The 24,362-nt window shown below is 39.6% G+C and overlaps 1 protein-coding gene and 1 long non-coding RNA gene across 10 annotated transcripts in view; one reads left to right on the top strand and one right to left on the bottom strand.

Moving 5' to 3' along the window:
- Positions 1 to 24,362, bottom strand: part of CACNB2 (calcium voltage-gated channel auxiliary subunit beta 2) — a 404,413-nt gene that overhangs the window by 255,299 nt on the left and 124,752 nt on the right. The window lies entirely within an intron of this gene.
- On the top strand, positions 13 to 22,616 carry LOC126962941 (uncharacterized). 2 transcript variants are annotated; one of them, XR_007728870.1, is made up of 4 exons: positions 13 to 199; positions 15,373 to 15,471; positions 16,557 to 16,651; positions 22,530 to 22,616. It is a non-coding gene; the product is annotated as an uncharacterized LOC126962941 (long non-coding RNA). The 2 variants fall into 2 exon arrangements; XR_007728869.1 differs by lacking the exon at positions 22,530 to 22,616 and adding an exon at positions 20,994 to 21,116 and having other exon boundaries at positions 15 to 199.

Genomic DNA, 24,362 nt, shown 5'->3' with positions numbered 1-24,362 from the left:
AAAGATAATTCAGGGCTCAGTTTCAATAAATAATACATAGTCTCAGGTACAATGAGTACCTGTAAGTACCTTCTGCGCAGCCTCACGACGTAGGTTATCGCTCTGCCTGCAGTTCCAGAAGCTCACTGCGCACCTGTTGTTGATGAAACCGCTCCGTGAAAGGCTGGTATCCTAACAACCAGGAACATTTGTTTATAAGGTAAGAAAAATAGAAGCCCCAAAGGGGAGTAAATTAGAAGCCCCAGACGGAAGAGCAAGGCTGGAAATCAGTGCTGGGGCTCCGCCCTTTGTTCCTGTGCCCTTGCATTCCTCTCCTTTTACCTCCTGTCAATCTAGATTAACAGCGCAGATCCAGGCTAAATTTTGCTACTATCAGTAGTGATTAGTGTGAGTTGATGAAATCGGATTATACAGGCGGACCTCTGCCTTCCCCCTCAGCAAGCAACACTGTGTGATTAGAAAGCCTGTTGTCCTTCTCTTCACCGGACTGAAGCGTTCTGGAAGGTTCTACGGTAGGGAATATGCTACCAAGAAAACATGTGGCCCCCAGAAGCTGCTCAGAAACAAATAGAGGTGGAAGGAACCATCTACTTCACTTTTTACTTTTTCTTCCAAATTCTGATGTTCTTGTACATTGAAAGGTCAATTACTACAGAAGAAATGCAGGTTATTATTTTATTTCATTGAGATTTTTTTCTTCCAAGGAGAATGGTCACTTTGACCAAGAGATTGAGGTGATGGGAGGTGACAGAGGGAGCCAGAAACTGGGTGTCACTTTTCTTGAGCTTCTATTATATGCGCAAAGAAATTTATATATACTCAGGCTCAATCAATGTGGAAAGTAGGTATTAACATAAATACTTTAAAGAAAAGGAGGCCAGGCTCAGTGGCTCATGCCTGTAATCCCAGCATTTTGGAAGGCCAAGGTGGGCGGATCACCTGAGGTCAGGAGTTCAGGACCGGCCTAGTCAACATGGTAAAACCTGGTCTCTACTAAAAATACAAAAATTAGCCAGGCATGGTGGCGCGTACCTATAGTCCCATCTACTCGGGAGGCTGAGGCAAAAAAAAAAAAAAAAAAAAGAGAAAAAAACTTTAAAGAGAAGGAAATTAAGATACAGAGATGTCATATACCTCTCAAAAAAGATCTATTAAGTCAAAGGAGTGCTTTTTAGACTCTTCTCTCACTGAAATCAAATGGCATCTGGATTTTTTTCTTTCAGTCTCTTTCAACCTACTCTAAAAGAATTGCTCATCTATATATTTTTAAAGGACCATATGTTGCCCTTATGTGTCTAAGAATTCTTTGGAATTATGGTTCCTACTTATTTTAAAAATAATAATGTTCCAGGACTCCTCAAAAAACATAGTTTGGAGTAAAATTTTATAAAGGATGAAACAACTAAAGGGGGCCACACAGCTAACCATGTAGATATCAGTGCTATCAGGAGGGGCTTAAGCCACTGATAACTCTGCACCAGCCATCCAGCATCTACAGTCAATTATAATAGCTACCATTTGCTGAAAATGTTCTCTGTGGTATTTTACATTTTAAAAAAATCTTACTCAAAATGAAGACAACTTCATAAGATTGATTTTGAATGATTCTGGATTTCTTTTTTTGGAGGGGGCGTAGAGGCAGTATTAACCAGCATTTAATTAAAAAACAGTAAAACCTGATATTACAACTAAAGTTGCAGATATGAATGAAATTTTTAATCAGTTCAAAATCAGAAGAAAAAATTAAAATAGACACAAAAGTGGAGAAAAATTTTTTTACTTTACTTTTATTTATTTGTTTTGAGATGGAATCTTGCTCTGTCGCCCAGACTGGAGTGCAGTGATGCGATCTCGGCTCACTGTAATCTCCGCCTCCTGGGTCCAAGTGATTCTCCCACTTCAACCTCCTGAGTAGCTGGGAGTACAGGCATGTGCTGCCATGCCCGGCTGATTTTTGTATTTTTAACAGAGACAGGGTTTCACCGTGTTGACCAGGCTGGTCTCGAACTCCTGACCTCAAGTGATCTGCCCACCTCGGCCTCCCAAAGTGCTGGGATTACAGGTGTGAGGCACCACGCCTGGCAGAGAAAAGGATTTTTTAAATAAAAGAGTGCCTTGATTCTGAATCTACTGGGTATCTATGTGTGTGTGTGTGTATGTGTAAATCTCATTTGCTGCATTTTGCTATAGGTGCCTAAAAACTATGTTTTTTTCTCCTCAGGAAGTACAGTACTCATGGGTTGTTAAATAACTGTTGTTGACTAATTGGTTACATTTCCATTATGAAATTTGAAACAGTATTTTGAATATAATTTTCAGTTAAAATTTTCTGCAACACTACTGAAAAATGAATAAAGCAATTTGGAGCCTGATGTTTTGGCTAAAATATGAATGCAAGAGATTACTTATTTGTACTTTTTACATTTCAGAGTGCTTAAAAATCATAAAGGGATATCCAGAACAAACATAGTGTGTTAGCAGAGAGTTGTATGAGAGTAAGACCAGACCATGTAACTCTAGACAAATTTAATTCTAGAAATATTTAGTTTCAAAGTACACCTGAATTTGTGTTCCATTGAATTACAATGTTCTGATGTGACGGGTTTGAATTGTGACCTCACAAAAAGCTGTGTTGAAATTCCAGGCCTTAGGACCTCAGAATGTGGCCTGATTTAGAAACTAAGGTCTTTACAGAGGTAATCAGGTTCAAATGAGGTCACTAGGGTGGGCCTTAATCCAATATGACTGGTGTCCTTATAAAAAGAGGAAAGTTGGACACAGAGACAGACCTGCACATAGGGAAGATGATGTAAAGATACAGGAGAAGACAGCACGTGATTCCAGCGATACAGCTAGGAACTAAGGATTACTAGGACTGTCAGCAAACACCAGAAGCTGGAGTAGGCAAGGAAGAATCCTCCCCTATAACCATCAGCAACAGCATGGCCCTAACAACACCTCTGCTTTCCTGTTTTGTTTTTGAGATAGGGTCTTACTTTGTCACGGAGGCTGGAGTGCAGTGGAATGATCATAGCTCACTGTAGCCTCAACCTCCTGGGCTCAAGCAATCCTCCCACCTGAGCATCTCAAGTAGCTGAGACTACAAGGGCATGCCGCCATGCCCAGCTGATTTTTGTATTTTTTGTAGAAACAGGGTTTTGCTATGTTGCCTAGGCTGATCTTAAACTCTTGGGCTCAGGTGATCTGTCCACCTTGGCTTCCCAAAGTGCTGGGATTACAGGCGTGAGCCACTGCCCCTGGCCCTGTTTTTGAATTTCCAGGCTTCAGAGCTGTGAGACAGTAAATTTCTGTTGTATTAAACCACACCATTTTTTGGTACTTTTGTTACGGCAGCCATAGCTAACACAGATGTCAAATCACTAACTGTCCCTTCTCCTTTTCCATGACCCTTTGAAGTATTCTAGGCTCCTTTCATTAATGTCACTGTAAAATGTTAAAGGTAAAAATGTCAGAATTTATATTTGTGACTTGAGTTTTTTGAGAAAGAGTCTCGCTCTGTTGAACAGGCTGGAGGGCAGTGGTGCGATCTTAGCTCACTGCAACTTCTGCCTCCCATATTTAAGTGATTCTCGTGCCTCAACCTCCTGAGTAGCTGGGATTACAGCCACACGCCACCGTGCCTGGTTAATTTTTTTATTTTTAGGAGAGACGGGGTTTCACTATGTTGGCTAGGCCGGTCTCGAACTCCCGACCTCTAGTGATTTACTCACCTCGGCCTCCCAAAGTGCTGGGATTACAGACGTGAGGCACCACACCTGGCCTATGGCTTGATTTTTAAAGTATGCCTATATTAGTTTATATATTTGCCTTGAATTTTAACTTAGTCATAGACTGTCTGTACATTTCATTTATTAGGTCTCCTTAACTTGGAGATCTTGGACCCTATGGGGTCTATTAATAGGTAGGGTCATGAACTTGAATGTGAACAAATTTACATCTTTATTTTCAGTAACTTCTGACTAAAAATTAGCATTGCTTTAAAATATGAATTCTGTGAAAATATGAAAAAGCCACAGTGATATTAGCAATACCTAGTAATGTCAGCAATAGGAATAACAGACATTTTCTGTCAGATTACAATAGTTTCATATATATCACAATTACAATCTTATGTCCGTCTTCCAGTTAATTATACACACTCTGAATTATTCATGGAGAATTGCAATTTGCTTTGCAATTTACATGGAAAATGCATAAAAACATTAGGATAGTTTGATGATGGATGATCAGATACATCACATGATAAAGCAAGCATAAGTAATGTTAATGAGAGAATCTAGGCAGTAAGTATATGGATATTCTTTGTGGGATCAACTTTGCTGCATGTTTAAAAATGTTCATACTAAAATGTTACAAAATGTTAGAAACAGATTATGTTTATTGGTGCTTCAAAATTATGATAATTGTGCCCATCACTAGTGTTGTTATTTAATGTATTCATAGATGTACCTATATTACTACACCACAGATTTGGGTTTTAAAGTATTTCAAAAACTGTGTTCCCACAGTTTCTTTTGTGATTCTACAAATTTCTTATTATTCACTTAAAAATAAAAGACTTCTGTAGGCTTCACCAGACTACAAAAGGGTTGACAATACACTTAAGAATTTCATCTGTAAGGTTATGATTTAAAAACTAATGAATAGCAATATTATTCCACAAAGCTATTTGAAAGGATCAAGTTTAGAGTATGTCAAAAGTAAAAAAAGCAAAAACAAAAAAATGGAGACTTCAAAATGTCATGTAACAACTGTGAAAAACATTAAAACCTTGCTGATATTTAAGACATAAATTACATTTTGTACCAGTTATCAACCACTGAGTAACATACTCTCCCAAAACTTAATGGCTTAAAAGAACAACTTATTACCTTATGGTTCTGTGTATTCTTTGAGCTCAGTTGGGCAGTTTTCATTTGAGGACTCTGACATGGTAACAGTCAGCTGCTGGGGCTGCCATGTGAAGGCTTAATCAAGCCTTAGCTGAACATCCATGATGGCTCCCGCACGTGGCTGACAGAGCTGGCTGTCAGCTGGTAGCTCAGCTGGGGATGGTGACCACAGAAAAACATGTGACCACTGTGTTTAGCTTGAGCTTCTCACAGCTTGTCTTCTGGGTTCCAAGAGACAGAATCCCAAGAACAAGCATTCCAAGAAACCCTAAGGAGCTGCAAAGCTTCTCACCTAACCTTGAAAGTCACATGGCATTACTTTCACCATGTTAGACCTGCCAAAAGTGGGTCACGGAGGCAGCCCAGATTCAAGGGAGAGGACTATACAAAGACAGGAATACAGAGTATGTGGCTCATGGGTTGGGAGAGGGGCATCTCCGGAGACCAGATGTGCCACCTCCATAAAACTACCGTACATATCTAGGAGAAGGACTGCACATAACCTGGATTTGATGAGCATAGAACTGCTGACTGCTGGCCTTTCTCACTTATGTCTCCAATACGTTTAGCTCATTATTTCTCAAAGAGCCCCAGGTGAATTCCTTTCCCACTGAATTTCTTATGCTGGCCTTGGATAAGTAAAATTGGGGCCAAATATTTGATTTAGTACTCCCTAGTTCCCCATTATCTCTAAAAGCTCAACCATTCTCATCCAATTCCTTCAACCACAATAGTCTTTTTTTGTAGACAAGAAATGCATTCTATATATTTTTTGTTTTTATACCCTTCACATTTCTAGGACCAAGCATACTGCCTCATACACAGCAGTTCCCCCAAAATAATCTAACAATTTTCATCATCATAAGAATCAGATGCAAGAAGCTATCCTGGCTCTTGGAAGTGGGTTGGAGGAATAAACAGAAGTTGTCATCAGTATGCACTCACCACAAAGAATATGCAAACCCTTCTGTGACTAGTTTCTGGGGACAGAATGGGAGAAAGTTTTGTTCCTTGATGGGATTCAGCATTCTCCTTTAAGTGCACATATTTCCAGTAAGGGAACTGATTTTTATTGTGTCCAACCAGGTATATCATATCAATCAAGGATATTTTAGGAAATCTGAATTGACCTTTTAGTGGAATAAAAACTGAAAACAGATAAACTAGGTGATATGGTTTGGCTGTGTCCCCATCCAAATCTCATCTTGAATTGTAGCTGCCACAATTCCCACGTGTTGTGGGAGGAACCTGGTAGGAGGTAATTGAATCATGGGGGTGGGCCTTTCCCTGTTGTTCTCATGATAGTGAATAAGTCTCATGAGATGTGATGGTTTTTAAGAGGGAGTTTCCCTGCACAAATTCTCTCTTTGCCTGTTACCATCCATATAAGATGAGACTTTGCTCTTCTTTGCCTTCTGCCATGATTGTGAGGCCTCCCCAACTATGTGGAACTATGAGTCAGTTAAATAACCTCTTTCCTTTCTTTAAATTTACTTTTTATTTTTTTTAGGCTTTAATCACATTAATGTATTTTTGAAAAAAGGAAAAACTTATTCTTACATATAGGCTGGAATCAGTGATGAATAATAATAACACTACAATTTCTGTTTTGGAAACTTCTCAAAAGTCCATGTCCATTGTCAAAATCAATCTCCTTTGCATATTCATGGTCAGTATTCAGGGGAGCTATATGTACTAGTCCATCTTTACTCATAGTTGATTGAAGAACATTTTTATTAATTTTAATTTTTTTTAATACTTTAAGTTCTAGGGTACATGTGCACAAAGTGCAGGTTTGTTACATATGTATACATGTGCCATTTGGTGTGCTGCACCCATTAACTCGTCATTTACATTAGGTATATCTCCTAATACCATCCCTCCCCGCTCCCCCCACCCCACAACAGGCCCTGGTGTGTGATGTTTCCCACCCTGTGTCCAAGTGCTCTCATTGTTCAAGTCCCACCTATGAGTGAGAACATGAAGTGTTTGGTTTTCTGTCCTTGTGATAGTTTGCTCAGAATGATGGTTTCCAGCTTCATCCATGTCCCTACAAAGGACATGAACTCATCCTTTTTTATGGCTGCATAGTATTCCATGGTGTATATGCGCCACATTTGCTTAATCCAGTCTATCATTGATGGACATTTAGGTTGGTTCCAAGTCTTTGCTATTGTAAATAGTGCCACAATAAACATACATGTTCATGTGTCTTTATAGCAGCATGATTTATAATCCTTTGGGTATATACTCAGTAATGGTATGGGTGGGTCAAATGGTATTTCTAGTTCTAGATCCTTGAGGAATTGCCACACTGTCTTCCACAATGGTTGAACTAGTTTACAGTCCCACCAACAGTGTAAAAGTGTTCCTGTTTCTCCACATCCTCTCCAGCACCTGTTGTTGCCTGACTTTTTAATGATCACCATTCTAACTGGTGTGAGATGGTATCTCATTGTGGTTTTGATTTGCATTTCTCTGATGGCCAATGATGATGAGCATTTTTTCATGTGTCTGTTGGCTGCATAAATGTCTTCTTTTGAGATGTGTCTGTTCATATCCTTCGCCCACTTTTTGATGGGGTTGTTTGATTTTTTTTCTTGTAAATTTAAGTTCTTTGTAGATTCTGGATATTAGCCCTTTGTCAGATGGGTAGATTGTAAAAATTGTCTCCCATTCTGTAGGTTGCCTGTTCACTCTAATGGTAGTTTCTTTTGCTGTGCAGAAGCTCTTTAATTAGATCCTATTTGTCAACAACCTCTTTCCTTTCTAAATTACCCAGTCTCAGGACTGCCTTTATCAGCAGTGTGGAAACAGACTAATACACTAGGTGAATGAACAAGGCAGACAATAAAAGGAAAAAAACACACTTAAAAAAAGTAACTCCTTGTCCCATCAATATAAGCCTTTTGGGATCTCTGTTTCCCAACAAATTGAGTACTCATATTTGCCAGAAAGAGTGCTCAGCATTCTGTAAAACATTTTATCACACTGAGTTAATAAGTCTTCCTAACAACCTATAAGGCAGTTACTATTACTCTTTCCATCTTATGGGAAATGGAGGCCAAGAAACTTTAAGTGACTACTGGTAAAACCCGGCTTTGACCATTTCCCAGGCTGATGCCAGTGCCTCCCCAGGTGGCTGGTCTATCTTTCATCTATGACAAGGGCAGCCGTCTAGTGCTCACACACGGAGGGTGTTGAAACAGATTTGCAGCAGACAACTCTGTTTCTCTGCATTCCATTCTGTCAACCCACCTCTGAACCCAGCCACAGCTGCAGCATCCTCTGTCCTACCTCAAGCCGAAGCCATGGGACTCTTCACTCTGCCCCGGGGTCTTACGACCTATAAACATCCATTATTTTCACCAGCCAGCTCAGAAACGTGGGGTAATGACTGCCCCAGAGACAACTCTCAATGAATCGGGGACAGAAGCTGTGAACAAATCCTCCCCAGTGCCATCCTTAAAGTGGACAGTTCTGGAAGGTTTTGGTACATCTTCCAGGGGGGTGTAATGGAATCCAGACCCCTTATGTCCACAACTTTAATAATATTTCCCCTCGCTTTTTGTTTTGTTTTGTTTTGTGACAGGGTCTCACTCTGTCACCCAGGCTGGAGTGCAGTGGCATGATCTCGGCTCACTGCAACCCCCACCTCCTGATCTCAAGTGATTCTCTTGCCTCAGCCTCCCAAGTAGCTGGGACTATAGCCATACACCATCATGCCTGGCTAATTTTTTGTATTTTTAGTAGAGACATGATTTTGCCATGTTGGCCAGGCTGGTCTTGAACTCCTGACCTCAGGTGATCCACCTGCCACAGCCTCCCAAAGTGCTATAATGTTCCTTTATTTTAGCGTTTCCTCCTCTGTCTCCCAGAAACATCCACTCCAAGAAATTACCTAGACTAAGTCCTTGTCTCAGACTGCTTTTTGGGAACGAGGTTTGTTATTATTGGACACACACAACAGTAAACAGTACCCCACCATTCAGTAGGGAGAATGGAAGGGATGCTCCCAATCTGTGTGTGTTTCTTCTGCAAATTCACTAAATGAGTCCCTACCGAAAGAGGTCCTCGGAGATTACTAAGTAGCTGCAGTGTTCACATTCAGGCTTGTTAGTTATCTTACTAATTAGACGGTGATCCCCTTGAGGGTAAGTGGTTTGACTTTCAGTGTTGTTTCCGACATAGCTCCTAAATGGCTGCCAAGCATTTAACACGTGCTCCATTAGTATGTGCTGATCAACAAACTAAGTGGCTCATAATCTTGAGTGTGACCTCTTTTTGTTCTAGCTTATTAAAAAGCAGTCAGTATCTTCCCTAGGGTATCTTCCCTGGGCAATTTTCTCTGCTTGAGCCACGCTTTATCCTAATCTTCAATTGTCTAACACTAATGAGTATTATTTTGTTTGAACATGTCTACCCCAAACAATCAGAGAGACTCGAATAGAGATGGAGTAAGAATGGTGGAAGGAGCATAGATTTCAAGCCAGATAGCCCAGGGTTGAATTCAGACACCTCAACCTACAAAATATGGAAAGCCTGGCAAGGCAATTCACTGTACTGAAGCCATTTCCTTATCTGCGTACAGGCATTAGTGATACCCTACCTCGTAGGGCTTTTGTGAACAGTAAATTAAATCGTGGGCAAAGCATGTAGTATAGTAAAGCACACAGTGAGTGGTTCATACCCAGGATCTTTCCTGCCCCTGGGCCACTGCTTGGTTTTTATGATGTACCTATTGTGTGATCAATATGTCAATACATAAAGAGAATAGATTTCTCTTTTGTAAGGGAAAGGCAATTAACTGTCATTTTTATTTCATGTGACTGAAGCCAAAATCAAATAAGATCATGGATGTCAAAGTTAGTTGACATTTGTAAAGGTAACGACAGGTAGTGAAGACAGTGAAGATAGGGCTGCCATGTACAGTTGTACATTCTGTGCACTGTTCAAAAGGCCAGGCCAAAGGATGAGTTAGGGGTGAAATAAAGAGAGGCTACATCCTCCCTGTGAGTGTGCATTTTTCTAATTTTCCTACTCAAAGAGAGTACCTTTTTTATAATACACACAGAGGGGCCACAGTGACTAGGAGAGGGATGAAGTGTATGAATTCAATAGTAGACTTTAGGACTAGGCTCATCGGGTTCAAATCTTGGCTCGGGCATCCTTGGACACAGTGGCCTTGTGCCTCAATTTCATCAGCTACAAAATAAAAGATTTTTATAGTGCTCATAGGTTATGAGTATTTCATGAATATATGTAAAGCACTTAGGCTAGTACCTGCCAAATAGTAATTGCTCAATAAATACTCATGGTTAATTTTTATAGTTTTTATTCTTGTAAATGTAACTCATAATCCCCATGTGTCAGCTATGGTGAAACAACATACAGTAGTAATAATTCAAAGTAGAACTTATTCTACTTTGAATAAGTGGCCACCAGAATTTATTCTCTTGGGTGGAAAATTTTTATTTATTTATTTATTTATTTGTTTATTTATTTATTTATTTATTTGAGACAGTCTGGCTCTGTTGCCCAGACTGGAGTGCAGTGGCGCGATCTCGGCTCACAGCATCCTCTACCTCCCAGGTTCAAGTGATTCTCTTGCCTCAGCCTCCCAAGTGGCTGGGATTACAGGCACATGCCACCATGCTCAGCTGATTTTGTATTTTTGGTAGAGATGGGCTTTCACCATGTTGGCCAGGCTGGTCTTCAATTCCAGACCTCAAGTGGTCTACTCACCTTAGCCTCCCAAAGTGCTGGGATTATAGGCATGAGCCACTGCGCCGAGCTCTCGCGTGGAAAATTGTTTCATTTAGCTCAAGCCAGGCTTTTAGTACCAATGACTTTGAAGAGCTCTGTATTTAGTTTAGACCAAGCTGAGTATTTCTAACAGGTTGCCTACAATTTTATCAATAGGTCATGATATTTCTTATGATAACTTCTCTTTTGATGATTTAGTAACTAAATGCCGACCCTTGTTGGATTATAAACTCTTCAAGGGCAAAAACTATATTCATCATTTTAGTATATATTACTCTGGCATATTATATGCAAGAAAATGCTGCTAAAATGATAATACAGATGTCTGCCAAGTGAACTTCAAAGACACATCCCAATAGAACACGCTGCAGTGACAGAACCCAGAGATGACAAAGACATGAATAATGTTACAAACAATCGTTTCTTAAGCAAGGGTCTAACCACAGCATCCTTCCCCCTTGGTGGGAGTCATCAACAATGACTTGTCATTATTCATAAGAGTTACAAAGCCATTTCTGGCTCTTCCTGGCTGTGATCACTGGGGAAAGGTAGAGGAAAAAGGGAATGGGGAGGTCCGGGAGGGAGGGGCTCTCTGAACTCCTTCCAGGAAGAAAAGAACCATTTGTTTTACCAGTTCTGGGATAGCTTTCAAAAAGACAGCCACATCCTTTCAGATTTGATTAATTTGGCCAACCAACTAAATTAAAATGTCCTTGATAAGAAATGGGTGAAGGAATGTATAGAGGAGGTTTCCAATATGCTCAATTTCAAACAAAACATACTAAACATATATATATATATTTTTCTTTTTTTTTTTGAGACAGGATGTCTGTCTGTTGTCCAGGCCGGAGTGCAGTGGCATGATCATGACTCACTGCAGCCTTGACTTTCTAGGCTCAAGCAATCCTCCCACCTCAGCCTCCCTAAGTTGCTGGAACTATAGGCACATGCCACCAGGCCTAGCTAATTTTTGTATGTTTTTGTAGAAGAGGAGTCTCATCATGTTCCCCAGGCTGGTCTCGAACTCCTGGACTCAAGTGATCCACCTGCCTCAGCCCCCCAAAGTGCTGGGATTACAGGTGTGGCCACAGCGCCCAGCCTAGAGATTTTTTTTTAAAAATTTATTTTCAGGGATCAATTAACCCAAAATAGGCTGTGAAAAGCAGAATGACTATCTTTTTCTGTCTTAGCCATTTTCGATCTCCATTTCCCTTATTGCAAATAAAATTTTAGTCTAAATAAATCATGTTTTGTGAGTAAACTAGAAGAAGATAGAATCATCATATTTATATTTCGTTTTCTTTTTTTTTCTCTTAATAGCGCCTGTCACTGCGACTTTTCTCATCCCTTGATCACCTCACCTGGGGAATATATAAGACTGTGGCCTTCCTGATGGTCTCCATTCAAATCCAATTGCCTACGTTGCTAGAAGTCTTTCTGGAGTGCCTCTTGCCACATCAGTGCAGACTCACGATCATGATGAGGCCAGTTCCTTATTACTCACCACATCAAATCTTTTCTGGGTAGAGACAGGGTCTCACTATGTTGCTCAGGCTAGTCTCAAACTCCTGGACTCAAGCTATTCTTCTGCCTTGGCCTCCCAAAATGCTGGAATTACAGGCATGAGCCACTGTGCCCAGCCACCACATCAAGTCATAAGCCAAATCCTGAATTTCTTTGGTCATGATGTATGCATAGCAGTTATATAATTAAGCTTAAAATTAATCTACATAGTAACAGCAATATTAAGGACAATCTTTTCCTTGTAACTTGATTTACTGGAACACAAATCTTTATCCATTAGCCCCAAAAATATCCATTTCTGTATAGTACCTAGGTTACTCACTTAAATCCAAGATCTGAGCCAAAATATAAGTACAATTAATCACATTGTGTTATAGCTGGTTATAGGAAACTGGTTCCCAGACAAATTCCCATACACGATCTGCTTAAGTGAGGATAACAGATTGACTCAGGAATCAAAAGCAATCCATTTTTTAAAAAAGAAAAAAATGAAAGAGATGTCTCATTCTAGCTGCCAGACTATGATTTCCTTGAAATAAAAGATTATTTGATTCATCTTTACATCCCGCAAGAATAACATAGTGTCTGAGACGTGCTAGGCATTACATAAATATTGATTAAATGAATAAATGTAGACATTGTTACGCTGAAGATTAAGTATGTCTCACTTCATAATTTATGAGATATGTTTTAATTATCATTTGTGTTTTAGAAACCTCTGCATATATATTTCATCTTTATATTGATTTATCATGTCACATCATTTAAGCTTATGCTAACATTTAGTGCTCACTCACTTTTGTCTCCTTGTTTGATCATATTTTTTCCCAGGTGTATTAGAGTTTGGGCCACCTGGTGGAAAAGAACAGAGATCACTGAAGTCCCCACAAGGGGCAGGGCCCTTACTTAAAGAATATACACCTGTGGTAACTCAGAAAAGCTGGACCATAAGACTTCAGAAAAACCAGAGACAACTTTTGATTTTCACTCTGGTGTTCTGCCATGAACATAACCTTCTGTCTATAAAGAGTGTCGCCTTTATAGGCCACTCCTCCTGCATGCTCTGTGGTCTGCACCCGGTGCCACCTGGCTGACTCTCTCCCTTTCCCATGCAGACTCTTTATCACATAGCTTCCACTTCCTCACGGGATTCTTTACTCAAAATTTGGCTTGCCATGACTCTCCATGACTTTTTTCTTCTAAGAGACAAGGTCTTGCTCCATCCCTCAGGCTGGAGTGCAGTGGCATGGCTCACTGCAGCCTCGACCTCCCAGGCTCAAGCGATCCTCCTACCTTAGCCTCCCAAGTAGCTGGGACTGCAGGTGTGTGCCACCACACCAGGCTAATAATTTTTTAACTGTTTGTGGAGATGGGGGTTTCGTTATGTTGCCCTGTCTGGTCTTGAACTCACGGACTCAAAAGACCCTCCTGCAAGGCTGGCTGCGGTGGCTCACACCTTTAATCCTAGCACTTTGGGAGGCTGAAGTGGGTGGATTGCCTGAGGTCAGGAGTTTGAGACCAGCCTGGCCAACATGGTGAAACCCTGTCTCTACTAAAAATACAAAAATTAGCCGGGCATGGTGGCACGTGCCTATAATCCCAGCCACTTGGGAGGCTGAGGCAGGATAATCGCTTGTACCCTGGGGTCAGAGGTTGCAGTGAGCCAAGATCATGCTACTTCACTCCACCTTGGGCAAACAGCAAAACTCCATCTAAAAAAAAAAAAAAAATCCTCTTGCCTTGGTCTCCCAAAGCTCTGGGATTACAGAGCTGGGTGTGTGCCACTGTATCCAGCCCTCTATGACTTTAATTCTCATACATGGTAATCTTTCAGCTCCTGCTCCACTGCGAAGTGATACTGTGAATTCTCCATTCAAATTCCTAAGTCAAAGTGCTCAACCAAATACATTTTGGCTGCTTGTTTGTGGGGTGAGGGTGCTGTCCATGTAGTTTGTATATACAGAGCTGCCATTTGGCAGTGACTCTGAGTTGGGCGGCTTCATGTAGTAGAAGGCTGTAGGCTAGCAAGTACATGATTGACGTTTCCAATAAGATTGGCCTAATCATCCACTTCTTAACGTTGCTTATTCTGGTTTCACTCTTTGATTCTAAGTTTACTTTATCATGAAGTTGTCTGAGATCACCACTTTTGCCCAAAGTCTGTAACGGTTCTAATCTTTTATATCATGTGAAACAGAAAATGTTGCATGGTACAGAGATGTTCTATGTTTATTGATTAGTTATTATTTGAGAGTACTATAAAATATATATTAATACTTTGACTTGTTGAAATGTATGAAAGATAGAAAAGGAATAAAGAAAAGTTAAACCAGAATTTCCTCATTAAATCTGAACAAAGTTTCATCACTCTCGTGGCAATTAAGTTAGTATTTTGAAACCAGAGAAATTGGTTCAAATTTCGAATAACAACTGATAGTAAAGTCCTACTTCAAAATTTAAAATCTTGAGCTTCTCTGGTCTGCATGGTAATTTAGAAACCATTAATACAGCACTGATTGTATTATTCTATGCAGTTTACAAAAAGTAGAGCCATTATTTAACAAGAAGAAATTTTTAAAACCATGATGAGTTGCATGGGAGAATAAAATCCAATTTTATTTTCTTCATGAGCAACTCATTTAATTTGAAACCTTCTCTTTTTTTAGAAAAATAAATGTTATTTTTCTTTTTTTAAATCTTCAACTTTTTGTTTATTTTCAGGGGTACATATGCAGGACGTGCAGGTTGGTTACATAGGTAAACGTGTGCCATGGTGGTTTGCTGACCAGATCATCCCTTCGCCTAGGTATTAAGCCCAGCATCCACTAGCTATTCCTCCTGATGCTTAATATGAGACTAATTTTCTGTGCATACTCTTCTATCAGCTCCTAGAAGCTGATATTCAAGACCACGTGTGTATGTAGTCTCCTGCATCTATTCCCTTATTATGAAGCTAACCTTCCACCTTCATGAAGAAGTTTGGCATTAACAGGATAAAGTTGGGAAATGAGTTCGGAAAGCTGGTATTTAGATGGCACATTGGTACTTAAATCTGACCTATCAGAGGCCTGGCAGAAAACTAAAGTCTATAGCCGGAAATCAAACCACAGGGGAAACTGTAAGAACTCTGAGCTGCTGCCATTTTCTCCATTTTCTCCATTTTCTCCAGATAGCGATGGAGCACAGCTGTCAGAGTGAAATCCTGGCTGACTGACTGACTGCATAAAATGCCATGAGAAACACCTGTCTCATCAAGGACATTAAAAAGGTAAACACGGAACATCCAATCAAGTCAGAAAAAGCCAGCTTTCATCTCCTTTTTTATGGAGTAGAGTCCAAATCAGTGTCTTTTAAAAGAGTATCCTTCAATCTGATTGTAGTGTCAATCATGGCTCAAAAGTTAAGTTCATTGGAAAAAAAATAAAACCGTGCAATAAGAAATCATACAAAGAAAAAAAAAAAAGAAAAATTAGAAAAGGACCCTCCAGCCCTGATGGTTTTTCCCTTTGAAGTGGGGAATCATTTTGAAATTTTAAGTGTTTTTTGGTCTGCAGAAATAAGAATCCTATAATTTTTAAATGGTTATAAGCATGTTGTAATTATAGTTCAGAAATGAAAATTCTATGAAATTGGTGCTTTGAGGAGGATTGACTGAAGGTTATTTAAAATAATACATTTTTGAAGCCATAAGACTAAATTAAGTGAAGGTCTGGACTATATGAGAAAAAAAAATTGTGGATTTCTCTTTTAAAATATTTACAACCTTGAAGGAAGAGAGGTCGTGACATAGAGAAGTTCTGACCCTCTCTTCACCCATCTTTAATCAAACAAAAATTCATAGGCAAACCTTGCTTAGAGCGCTTACACACACAGTGACAAATTCTAGGGTCTTTCTGAGCTGCTGCCATATTCAGATTTGAGAAGTAGGCGTTCAAGAGTAAGTTGAGGAGCCTTCTTGCACAACCTTAAGTCACTTTTTAAGATATTTTCAGTGTTCTTTCAGATAAAAATGGGTGCTGACGGGTGCCGATAGTTACTCACAGTGTGAACAATTTGCAAAATACTTTTCTTATTCCTTTCCACTGAAGGTGCCTTATCTCTCCTCTTTTTTTTTTTTTTTTCTGGACTGACATTTATTTTCATCAAAATAAGTAGTCAGGTTGATTTATTTCACCCGAATTAACCTTATATAAGGGAAGTTGCCAGTAGGCTTCACCATGTAGTCCATTGCGCACAGGACATCCGACTTCCTTCTGCAGCATCCATAATGATGTCAAAGTTAGAGGTTAGTAGGACCCCCAAGGAGTGGAACTTTCTGGAAAAGCAAAATCCAAATCGTATCTTTCCTTCTAGATATTCACCAGAACTGTGTCTGTTCAGACCTGTGGTTCCAACAAGAAGAAATTCCAACAAGAAGAAGAAATTCCAACAAGAAGAAGAAATAAATGGTATGAACTGGATCTAATAGTTAAAGTTGTACCTTGAAAGGAATTAAAGAGTATATGGTATTTCATTTTAGCTATTTTATAAATATGTTCTTCAAAGTGTTGCTCAGTCAATTCTGCAAGCTTCTACTATAATTCAGTATTATAATTCAATAAGTTGCCAACACTTACTGAATATCTGAGTAAAATCTTTATTGCCATGACTACTTAAATTAATTCAAATACTGAGTCCCTACTTTGCAAGTTTTTGCCAGGTACAAATCCTACTGGAAAGGCAATTCTGTCTTTTGAATTCTGGATGTTTCCTTATAAACTCCATCACTATTAGTCACCATTTCCATCATCTCCATTTATGTAATGAAGAACATCAGCATTGCTAAGCTTAAATATGTTAATTCTTCACTTTCTAAGCTTTCACCACTGGAGAGCATAGTTCATTTTTTAAAAACAGTATCATTAGGTTCTATGTATGTGCAAAAAAACATCTGTGGTTTTTATCTGCCCAGGATCCATTTCCCTCCTCTTTTTTTTCTTTCTGGAAAGCAGCACTTGGATTTTCCTCAGGGAACTCCTCCTCATCCTCCACTGTCTGCAGGCTTGGTGAGAGAGCCAGTCAAGCAACCCTCCCCTCTCCTGGCCTGGGGAGATCAAGCCAGGTCACTCTGATCCCCTCTCCTAGGAACTTGAACCTTGAGACACTTGACACCAGTTGACTTGAGGTGAAGCTGACTCACCTCAAAAGATAGACTCCAAGCAGCCCAGCCACAGTTCCCAATACTGAAATTCTCAGCAGCCCTGATCCAAACTTCAGCTTTCCTTCCATAGCTCTGCTATTGGCCAGTAGCCCTCAAACGATAGTGATGCACAATGAAGTCACATTGAGAGATTATTAAACATTAAATTATCAGGATCCATCCCTGAGATTCAGAGTCTATGGGTCTAAGATGGTTCCCAGAGATCTGCATTTGTTTTTGGACAAACATCCCTGGGAATCCTAATGCTAATGACCCAAAGAACACATTAAGAAGCTGTATTAGTCCATTCTAATGCTGCTAAAAAAAAAAAAGACATATCTGAAACTGGGTAATTTATAAAGAAAAGAGGTTTAATGGGCTTACAGTTCTTCATGGCTGGGGAGGCCTCACAATCAATGGCAGAAGGCAAAGGAAGAGCAAAGGGATGTCTTACATGGTGGCGGGCAAGAGAGCTTGTGCAGGGGAACTCCTCTTTATAAAACCATCAGATCTTGTAAGACTTGTTCACTATCACGAGAACAGCATGAGAAAAATCTGCCCCCATGATTCGATTACCTCCCACAGGGTCCTCCCCATAACTCGTGGGGATTATTACACTTCAAGGTGAGATTTGGGTGGGAACACAGAGCCAAACTGTATCAGAAGCATTACTACAAACTTCCAATGAATTCCATCTTTTACATTAGAAGGAGGTGATTTCTGGTATGTACCACCAAATTATGTTACCCACCCTCTCTGAAGTTTTGGAGGGTAATTATGGATATAGAGGCATAGAACCTTGGAGGAGAGGAAGGGAGAGATTCCACATCTTCCAAGTAGATTCTTTTAGCTCACCATTCCTTGACATCTTGCCTTGTCTCCCTTAACTAGGAGCCTTGAAAATCATTAAGAAGCCTTTTTCCTATTAAAACTATGTCCCACTCCTCTTTGTAGAAAAAAGGTTGTGATCCACTCTTTTGAATAGCTATCACATTGTTTCATAATATCATATCTGCTCCAAAGAAAAAACTGACTCACCCAATAATGAAACTACCATAGAGAAGTCAATGGGACACTTTGGGGGAAGTTTCACAGACTCACTACAAATATTACCAAAAAAAAAAAAAAAAAAAAAAAAAAAAAAAGAAAAGAAAAAAGAAAGGAAGAAAGAAAAACATGGTAAGAGATGGAAATTGCAACAGAACCCTTGTCCATTACTCTTTTTATTCTGGTTTATTGTTTGGAAATCAGGGTAGGTTACATAAATTATATATTCCTTTGGTGATAGGGAGGAGAATGGTGACCTGCTCATCATAAAAGTGCAAGGAAGAAAAAATCCTCAATAAACAAAAAATAAAGCTACTTCTGATGATTCAAACAGAAGAGAATTGGCTGTTATCTCAATGTAATACCAAGGAAGAGAACACACACAGGAGTCTGGCTCAATGGGAAACAGATCTATTCAGCAGAAAGGTCAGCTGGCAATGAAAGCCTCTAAACCAACAATACAAAAGGCTGCTTCAGAGAACAGCTACCTGCCTGTGCTGCAACAGGGGGAAGGAAGGAGGAAGGACACATCTCCTAAAATAGGAGCTGCTTGTTTTATATACGGTAAAGATGTTAGGGAAGGTTTCCATACATATAGCCATTAAAGCCCTTAACTCAAGGCTTTAAATAATCTGGTGGTGTTTTTATTTTTAAATGGTTGTGCTTGAAGATAGGTTTTTGTTTTTAAATATGTTTTTGTTTTTAAACATATGTACCTACTTTTGTAACTGCTGTTTTAAAACGAAGTTAGTTTGTGGGCTTTAGTCAATGTCATGCTTTCAATGAGAACTCAGATCTCCTCTGCACTTCAGCAGGTCCTTGTTACGGGTAAATAAGCTGCCTCTTGCTTTAAATTCTTAAAGGAAATACAAGGAATATCATCTAAATCGGGAAAAGAGGCCAAAAGAGGAAATGACTACATAGTTTCAAACTCTAGCAACCAAATTTCTCTTCTACTTTATGCATATCAACCAAATTTCCTTCACTTTATGCATATTGACGAGACCAAGAAACATTTATACCATCACAAAGCTCTGTGTATGTGTGTTTATACAAACAAGTATATAGTGAATTTCACATAAATCAGTGAAGTATCTGGGGGAAGCTTCATTGACTCACTGAGAGCATTACCTCTATCCCCCAAAATGACATACTATAATGACAAGTAGGCATAAAGGGGTAGTAATGAAAAAGTAAAAATTTGATATTTCCCCAGCATTATGTATATATGTCTTGAGGGTCTGTCATTGGCCAGGCATTCTTGCTGGGCAACAGAGATACAACAATCAAAAAGGGAATGAAAGAAACTTAGGTTCAAAGATGGGCAGACAACTAAAGGGATAATTAGGATAAGGTAGGGTAAGTGTTACAATAGGGGAAAAGCAAGGATACCTACCCAAGACCAGGGAACAGCCTCTGTGGAGGAGCACAGGCAAATGAAAGAGTGTTGTTTGTTGGGAAACTGTATGAAACTAAATGCCACTGGGACTTCAGAGGATGAAGGTGCTGTGAGTTGAGGCTAAGGAGACAAACGGTGGCTTGATCAAGAAGTGTCTCATAGCAACATTGCTCAGATTGCACTCATATTCTCAGAAAATGGGAACCAACTGGGGCTTTAAGCAGAGAAATACCATGGTTGCTCTTGAAAAAAAATCACAATGGCAGTTCCAATGTGGAGAATAGATTGTTGGAGGATGAAGATTAAGATGGGGTGACCAGTTAGGAGGTTGCTGATATGGTTTGGCTTTGTCCCCACCCAAATCTCATCTGGAATTGTATTCCCCATAATCCCCACTTTCGAGGGAGGGACACAGTGGGAGGGGCCTGGATCGTGGGTGCAGTTTCCTCCATGTTGTTCTTGTGATAGTGAGTTTGTTATGAGAGCTGAAGGTTTTATAAGGGGTTCTTCCCTCTTTGCTCTCTTCTCTGTCCTGCCACCATGTGAAGAAGGTCCTTACTTCTCCTTCTGCCATAACTGTAAGTTTCCTGAGGTCTACCCAGTTCTGGGGAACAGTGAGTCAATTAAACATCTTTCCTTTATAAAGTATCCAGTCTTCAGTACTACTTTACAGCAGGATGAGAATGGACTACTGCAGTTACTGTGGTAACTTGGGAAGGAAATAACAGCCTGCACTAGGATTGAGATAGGTGGAATAGAAAGAAAAGATTCCAGAGCTCTCAAGGAAGTAGCAATGATTGAACATGAGTGAATGGATCAGAAAGTAAAGAAGAGGGACAGGGACTATGTTTCTGGCTTGGAGAGTATAACAATGTCATTTAATCTAACCGGTAAATGAGGAGTAGATGTAAGTAGTGGTGGGAGAGTGGAAGGGAGGAACAGAGAGAGGGAGGAACAGGACCGCAAGGATGGAGCTCAGTCTTGCATAACCATGTTTACAGTGCCTGGAGAGTTTCCAAATAGAGATGTCTGGAAACTTTTGAATATGGGTCTAAAACTTGGAAGAAAGATCTGGGCTGGGATTTGGTAGCCATCAGCATATGTGCAGAAAAGTTAACTTCAATTTCTCTAGCCATTTTTTCTAAGTCTATTTTTTTTTTTGCAGATTTTCTTTCTTTTGAGCATTCCTCAAATGTTATGTTGCCATTCACCAGCTTCTCTAGAGTTGAGGATGAACTCATGACCACTTGAAGGAATAGCAATATGGCAAGACATTGAATATGTCATATGTAGATGAGGGCAAATAGGAAGAAAAAAATGGAGACACGAGAATGTGGTATTACAGAAGTGAAGTGAAAAGTGTTTTAGACAGTGGGATGGGGCCATGTCCAAGAGATGTGACCATGTGACCATCATGAGTGGTGTGTATCTTTAGTGGAGGATGATAACTCAGTAGGCTAGCACAAATTAATGGAAATATCTCTTAAGATGATGTAAATTCACCTGCTTAGATCTCATATATTCCTTCTGACCTTCATTTACTTAGGAAATCTGCCAGCAACCAAGGCATTTCCACAGTGCAAATCAATTCAGTAGGACTTGATCACCCTTCATGAAACAGGTTCTTATCATGCAAAGCAAAGGACTTAACCCTAACCCACAGTTAAGCACCTCCACATATAACATCCCATGAAGTCCAGACCTAAAGAACCAGCCAGACCTTGCCCTTCTTTATTCAAAAATACTGTGAGTACACATGACAATTTGTCAATCAACAGACTCCTCAATTTATGAATTAATTTTGCTCAATGCATTTCAGGTTGAGTGTTTTCTAGTGAGCTAGGAGATAACATATAATTAAATTTTATAAGCCTTTCTAGAAAAAGGTGAGAGAGAAATTAATTTTAAGGCATTTGTCACATTAAATATGTATTATTAAATTAAAACATACTTATGACAACATATATAATGATGTAAAAGGTAAAATCCTGCCTGTTCCTCTATAATCTCATTTTCATGTATATATTGGTAAAGTCTTTTAGACCTCTACTCATGCAAACACCAATATAAATGCAAACACATGTAGAATAAATGCAATCATACTATCTACATTGCTCTATGTCTTAATTTTTATATAACATATTCTCAGAATATAAACCTCCTTCTACGTCAGTCTATACAAATCTAGCCTTTTCTCTTTAATGCCTATATGCTATTTCCTACTATAGGTGGTATACCATTTATTTATTCCTATTGTCAGATAATCCTGTTATGTCAAACACATTTTAATGTTCTAGAAACTCATATATTTCCACCACTAGACTTTTCTGAGAACAGAGATGAAAGGTTCAATTCCTCTCTACATTTCTAACTTTCAGAATAGCCTTGGGCAAAGAGCAGGGACTCAGTAATTGCTTCATGAATGAACAGTTAGATGATGACCATTACAGCCCTACATAACTCAATACGCTTTACAAGAGCTTTCTTTAAAACAATGAAGGCATCCTTCTAAAAGGGACTGCTCTTTTTCAGTGTTGGAGAAGTTGTGCTCAGATGCAGAGGGAGGTGGGAATAAATCACAATTAAAACAGTACACATTTACTTGAGTATTTACTATGTGCCAAGTGTTTTCATAGTTTAACACATTTAATAATCATAGAAAACTTAAGAGTAAGACTCTATTATTATCCTTGTTTCATAGAAAGGGAAGTTGAGGCACGGAGTGATGGAGTGACATGCAAGAGCTTCTCCAGTGTGCAAAGGCTGGGCCCCTGCCCAGAAGTGTCATTCGCACATGAAGCTGCCTCTCCAATGGGAAGAAAAAGTGATCAGTGTTAACTGGGGACGTGCTGGGAGGTGCTAAGGCAACCAGAGGGGCCCATGCCCCTGAACATGCACCAACAAGCTCATTCTCTACACATGCCCAGAGGTTGCCAACCACCAACTTAATTTCATTTTCCCGCCTCTGTGCTCCTTAATGTTTATATGAGCACAGAGGCGGGAAAATGAAATTAAGTTGGTGGTTGGCAACCTTACTTTCTTTTTTATTTTATTTTATTATTTTATTTCTGAGACGGAGTCTCACTCTGTCACCCAGGCCGGAGTGTAGTGGTGTGATCTCGGCTCACTGCAACCTCCACCTCCTGGGTTCAAGTGATTCTCATGCCTCAGCCTCCTGAGTAACTGGGATTACAGGCGCCCCCCACCACACCTGGCTAATTTTTGTATGTTTAGTAGAGATGGGTTTTCACCAAGTTGGCCAGGCTGGTCTTGAAATCCTGACTTCAAGTGATCCACCCACCTTGGCTTCCCAAAGTGCTGGGATTACAGGAGTGAGCCATCGCACCCGGCCTCTTATTTTCTTTTAATAAAATGTCATTATGTAGTGAGGTTTATAATTAAAGCAAAATTTAAAGCTCTGAAAAAATTAAGGATTTTAACATGGCCAATATTAAAAGCTATTATTAACAAAAACACATGCAGTTCCAAATATGGAAAGTTAGCAATTTCTTCCAAAATATACATGTGAACTTGACATTCAAAGATACAGAGGTCTTAAAAGCCAAATATCACCCTTAAAGGACATCTTAAGACATATCTGGAAAAGCTCTGAGTGATTTAAGGAGACAGATATATACACACACACACACATATATATGTACACACACACACATATATACACACATAGTATATATACACACATACATACTCATGTGCCTTTAAAAATCATTTACTGTGAAAATATATTTCCCAAGGCATATATAAGTGTATAGCTCATACTTATTTTATTTATTTATTTAGAGATGGAGTCTTGCTCTGTCTCCCAGGCTGGAGAGCAGTGGCACGATCTTGGTTCACTGCAGCCTCCACCTCTGGGGTTCCAGTGATTCTCCCACCTCAGCCTCCCAAGTAGCTGGGATTACAGGTGTGCACCACCACACACGGCTAAGTTTTTGTATTTTTAGTAGAGATGAGGTTTCACCCTGTTGTCCAGGCTGATCCTGAACTCCTGACCTCAAGTTATCTGCTCATCTTGGCCTCCCAAAGTGCTGGGATTACAGGCGTGGGCCACCGTGCCCAGCCTGCTCATGCTTATTTTAACTGGTGGGACAATTCTGATCACTTGTGAAAAGTATGAATTGTGAGTGAAAAACCACAATTAAAAAAAAAAAAGTATACTACCTATATTCTGCTAACCAGAAATCTCTGTGAACTGGCACTTCAGCACTTCTCTAGCCCGGTGATAATTGATTTTTATATCAAAAGCACTACAACATTTTCATGTTAATTAAATTTAATTATAATCCCATTATTTAAACTTGGAAAGACATTCCAAACAAGATGAACAAAGCACTATACATGGAATAAGAGTCAATTTCAGCTTGAATCTCAGTTTGACCATCCTCAGACTCTGTGGCCTTTGACAGTACAGTTTATTTCCCTGATGTGAAAATTTCTTATCCATAAAATGAAGATATCATCACTTCCTTTGCCTATCCCTAATGATTGCTTTAATGTCAAATGAAATAGTGGG

Source organism: Macaca thibetana, chromosome 9 (assembly GCF_024542745.1).
Source record: "Macaca thibetana thibetana isolate TM-01 chromosome 9, ASM2454274v1, whole genome shotgun sequence".
NCBI lineage: Eukaryota > Metazoa > Chordata > Mammalia > Primates > Cercopithecidae > Macaca > Macaca thibetana.
Note: the sequence above shows the minus strand (reverse complement) of the source record. Positions and strands in the feature narration are given on the sequence as shown.